Source organism: Arachis duranensis, chromosome 3, assembly GCF_000817695.3.
Source record: "Arachis duranensis cultivar V14167 chromosome 3, aradu.V14167.gnm2.J7QH, whole genome shotgun sequence".
Taxonomy (NCBI): domain Eukaryota; kingdom Viridiplantae; phylum Streptophyta; class Magnoliopsida; order Fabales; family Fabaceae; genus Arachis; species Arachis duranensis.
The window spans coordinates 41,059,686-41,065,262 of record NC_029774.3 but is presented as its reverse complement, the minus strand read 5'-3'; positions in this window follow the sequence as shown (position 1 = coordinate 41,065,262).

The window sequence follows — 5,577 nt, the reverse complement described above, 5'->3', positions numbered from 1 at the left end:
AACAGGTCGTTTACGTATCCCGAAGAATGGATTGGTGGTGAACCCTTTGGTTGTTGATGGCCATGCTGAAGATGACTAAGGGTTGTTGTATTTGGATTTTGATGTTGCTTTTAGCTACTTTTCTTGCTCCACTCTGTTGTGTTGAGCTCACTTTACTTCAAAAAAAAAGTACTACCTCAATGCCTTAAATGGGTATACATAGCCAAGCACCATATGCATACAATACGTTACACGTAAACCACTACTGCTTCCAGCAGTTTATGTTCAAGTTGCATTACACATGAACCGCAACTGCCTGTAGCAGTTTATGGCCAAACCTCTTTTTACAGAAACCGCTGCTGCCTATAGCGTTTTCTGTTCACCTCCCAATGCACGTAAACCATGGCTGCCAACAGCGGTTTATGTTCTTCCGTAATCCGCTACTACCAGTAGCAGTTTCTATAGATTCACAAAAAAATGCATTTGCGTATTCGTTTTAAAAAATGTGCAATCAGGTGAATTCTTCCTTCACTTTATTTATTTAAGTAAATTGTCCTAATATTTAAGGTAAAATATCAGGTGCAGTCGACTTCACGTGAAGTCGACTGCACCTGAGTTTTCACCAATATTTAAATATATGAAAACACTAGCCGTAGTGCTTTCCTAACCAACAATAAATCACCCTTTAAGATATAGTCATAAATAATTCCATGTTTATTGGATTTGAAAGATTTTTAGTTACATGAAAAGATAAGAAAACTAGCTTTATTCTTTAAGTTCACTACAAAATCAAATTCAAATTAAATTAGATAGATAAATTCATTTACAAATTTATAGTAGAAGGTCATGCTCTTATCAACCGCATGTACTAACAGTTTTTTTGAGAATATAACAAGATGTGGTTATCCGTTTAACTTCTTTTATGATTCATTTTAAATCTAACTCAATTATTTATAAATTTGAGTCGAATAGCTATTTCCAAATTCCAAAGGTAGAAAACTGTATAAGTCTTGAAAAGTGACGATTCAGATTTGATACTTCACCCACACGCGAATTAGATTCTAAGAAAAGTGTGCTTATGATTGTTATTAATATTGTCTTGTATATTTTACATTGCCTTATGGCTTACGAGAGCATGAGATCAAGGTTTACGAATTTGTATTCTATGTGCTTTAATGCTATAGCTATTTCATATGTGCCATATATGTCATAACATTAGAAAATAAGAAACATCTAAAAGTCACACCACTCCGACTAACAAAAACTTTTGAAAGAATAATATTGCATCGTCACTGTTTTTATTTTAAAATTCGGAGTGGCTAGAATGGATACAATGCCACCATATAAATAGACTAATGAAAAACTCTTATTTTTCATCCCTCCTTCCGTACCATCTTCATGATACATGTTAAGAGAATTAAAATTTTCTAAGAATTTTGTTTATCTTTATTGAGTGATTACAATTGTGACTATAATATTCTTTTTTATGATTATGTGGTATGAATAAAATTTATCATTATTTGTACCTTCATAATTTACGTATATATTTATTTTATATATGTTATTCCATATTATTTTAAAAGGATTTCGTAAAATTTTGAATATCAACTGCTAATATAATTTAAAAAAAAAAAGCTTAAACCAAATTTAAAATATTAGACTGTTACAGAAAAAGGCGGTGCATTAGACGGGATGGAGACAACTTAAAAACTTAGAGGAATAATTGCTATAAATTGAGTAAGTAATTCGGATAGGCCAAAAAAAAAAAAAAGCTATGTAACACTCGTAAATTTTAACATTTGTAAATGCAGTGAATAGAGTAAAGACATTTATCAATAGAAATTAAATTTAGGCATTAATGGAAATTAAATTTATTTAACGTATAAAGACCTTCTATCATTCAAGCATTAATGGAAATTAAATTTGAATACAAAAACTGCATGGAAGTTCTTAGTATATGTTGTACTTGTTATAAGTGTCGTTAGTTTTATTTATTTTTATCCATTTTATTTAATTTGAATGAAATTTGTAAGATTTTAATGCAAAATTTTTTTATTTTAATAATTCTCATACATAGAAAAAACTGTTACTTATATTTTATTTTTGATAGTGTGAATTGAGTATTTAGCCTTAAAGAGTATTTATTTTTTTAACGAATTCGTGTGTGGGTGTTATCATCAGAAACTTTATCGAAGAATATTATTAATTAAAGTTTCACATGTACTATTTGGTATCGGGAGCGGATTGGATTATCGAAAAATTAAGTTTTTGAGATGATTTATTTTAATCAAACAGGTAAATACTAAAGAGGAAGGTGAATTTTAGTATACAGAGCCAATTTGGTACAGATTTAAAGATTTGTTATACCATACTTTTTAAAGTCATACTTTAAACCGTAACTCTTCACAAAGAAAAGCGTCACCTAATGGAAAAAAGTAAATTAGAAGATTTAAGAGAAGAAATAATCAAGTTATCAAAATTAATAGATCAAAAATTAATGATTTTAACTAATGTTAACTGTAATGACACCGAATTCTTAAAATCAATACAAAATGATTTTTCTCAAAATCTTTATTTTACTATAAGTTTTATCGAAGGACTTCAAAAACCTGAAAAAACTTATTTTTCACACGAAATTTCTAAGAAATGTTACCATGGAAATGATTCCCCACATCTTTATCATACTTTTAACCCACAATTAAATTCTATAGTAGATATGCTTGAAGAAATATTAGTAACCATAAAATTTCAAAAAAATAAAGAAAAAGAGAATCCCAAAGAAGAAAAATTTCAAAATATAATCAACATAATAGATTTAAAAGTAAAACCACCACTAAAATTATGAATATTGAAGAAAAATTAGAAGAAGTTACAATGCTTTTTAAACAATTAAAAATGGCTCAAGAAAATAATATTATGGAACAAGGATTTCAAATAGAAGAAGAATTAGTAAATTTTGAAAATATAGAAAATGAAGAACACATCCTAGATTATTCAAGTGACGAAGAACCAGCAATTCCAATACAAGTAAAAAATGAAGCTGGAACATCTAGAGATAACCAATCTCAATATAAATGAGAAACAGATTTTGATAATTATGCTTTTAAAAAAGGGTTTATAAATAAAGATTCAAAATATACAAAAATACCATCAAAATACGTTTCTAAAATCCAGGAAATGGAAGGAGAAAGAATGCTTGATTTAGATTGTAAAAAGAATGAAAAAGAAATTTTCGAAAATTGGTTGAATTCTTTTTTATTAGAAGCTTTTACTAATCCAAAGTTTAGTGAATTGTCTGGAAGAGATATTTGGAATTACATAGGGTTTAGTACTAAAGGAACTATAAGAGATTATATGACATCAATAGAAAACCAAATAATAGAAGATTTAGCAACAAAAACAACAGCTTATGATAAGATATTATATATAATAATGATTCTATATAAAGAATTCTTTGGAAAAAATATTATAGATCATAGACAAGAAGTCTATGATAAGGAATATCAAGAAGCAAAAAACCATTTAGCTAATATCCAGATATATGATCTATGTAATGTGGAATCTTATATATGTGAATATAGAATACATTATTACAAATTAAAAGAAGAAGATAAAAATCATTATCTTAGTATGTATATAACAAAACTTCCATATCCTGCTAATGAAATTATAATGGGAAGATTTATAAGAGAAATAAATAGAGGGACAATTGAAAATAATTTTGGTGGAGCAACCGCTGTAATAAGAGAGGAAATAAAGGAACGTTGTATGCAAGAAGCCACTCAAAAAAGATTTGCAAATATAATTAGAATTTGCTGTTAGGATAATGAAGAGATACCCCAAAAATATGGGCTTAATAAAAATTTTCAGAGAAAAAGAAAATATCAATTTAGAAAAAGAAAATACTATCCAAACTGGAGAAAAAAGATGATTTTGTTGTCAAAATGATTTATGTGGTTTGTTATTATTGGTGCCTCTATAGATTTGTTGTTATCACTGTCTCTGTTCTAGGTGTTTTGTTCCGTGATCAATTTTTTTAAATTTGTTTCGTTTTTAAGAAAACCCACGGATACCCACACTGTAAAACCCGGTTAATTAACGGCTAATTAACCCATAAATGAGAATTTATTCTAGAAAGCCCAAAATGTGATTTTTGTGGCTAAATATGATAGAGGAGACTGAGACGAGAATTTCGGTACCAATTTTATAGAATTCGGGCCAAGATTGGACCAAACGGGCCAAACCGGGCCAAACGAACCCAAAGTGGGCCCTTGTCCCAACATAATTAAATCAAAACCCTAGTTTTCAGTATTCTCTCTCCTCACTAAACACACTCACATGCTGAAAATGGAGGCTATGGAGGGAAGAACACTCTCTCAAGTTCTTTCTCTCACTTGATCTTCAAACCACCATAACTTTTGATCTAGAGCTCCGATTGCCGCTCCGTTTGCGGCCACGTGTTCACCGCGGAGAGCTCTACAAAACCCATACAATCAATCTTGTGGTAAGCCACATGTTGCTGTTCGAAATTCCAGCCCTTATTTTCGAGTTTCATGGGTGAAATGTTGAGATTTTGGGTTCTTTTTGATGTTATAGGACCCAACTCTCTTGAAGGAGAAGGTTAATCTTGTCTCCTTGGACCTTGGGTGTGGTAAGATTATCAACCCTAGTGTAATTTTGTTGTTCTATGATGTTGGGTATTGAGATATTGTGTATGGGTATGATGATTGTGGCTTAGGTTGTGTATATGGTTGAACCATGTTGATGGTGAGTATGATGTTGATTGTGTACAATAATGATTTATTGGAATTGGTGTTGTTGAGAATTGTCATGAGGAATAGTATATGATATGTCAATATGTTTGAGTTTGAGCCACTTGGGTGAAGTGGGTTAGAATGATGAGATAGTGATTTTGTATATTGTGGTAATGTGTCAATGTGTGAGTTGAGGAGGTTTGATGTGGAATTTGATATATTTAGATTGATTTCAAAGAAAAGGGATGAAAATGGCATGTTTTGATTGATTTTGAAAAAAGTTGGAAATGGCTTGTTTTGAAAATGGCACTTTGTGGTTTTTATGAAAAACATGGTTTTAGGCGCACTTTGGTGGGACATAACTTGGACTACAGATCTCTGTTTTGTACCAAATCTGTTTAGAAATGAAATTTGATCCGGGATGTCCATGCCGTTCGAAGAACGGGTGAAAAATGATTTAAAATGAGGAAGTTATGTCCATTGGAAGATAGGGGTTTGAATTTGTGAATTCTGCAGCTTTTAACTTAGAAAATGTTTAGCAGAAATACCCCTCGCGCGTAGGTGCACTTGGCGCGTACGCGCCGTTCTTATAGAAAGTGCCGATCTTCCAGAAAATGGCATCCACGCGTGCGCGTGATGTGCGCGGGCGCGCCGATTGTGCTGCACCCAATGCCCAGCCATTTTCCAGAGAGTTATGCCAGAGCTGTGCCAGTGTTGTGCCTGGGGCACGAGAACACCCACGCGTACGCGTGGTTGACGCGTGCGCGTCGATTGGCAAATTTTTAATCCACGCGTTAGCGTGCTTGACGCTTGCGCGTCGATGAAGTTTTTGAGGCCATCCGCG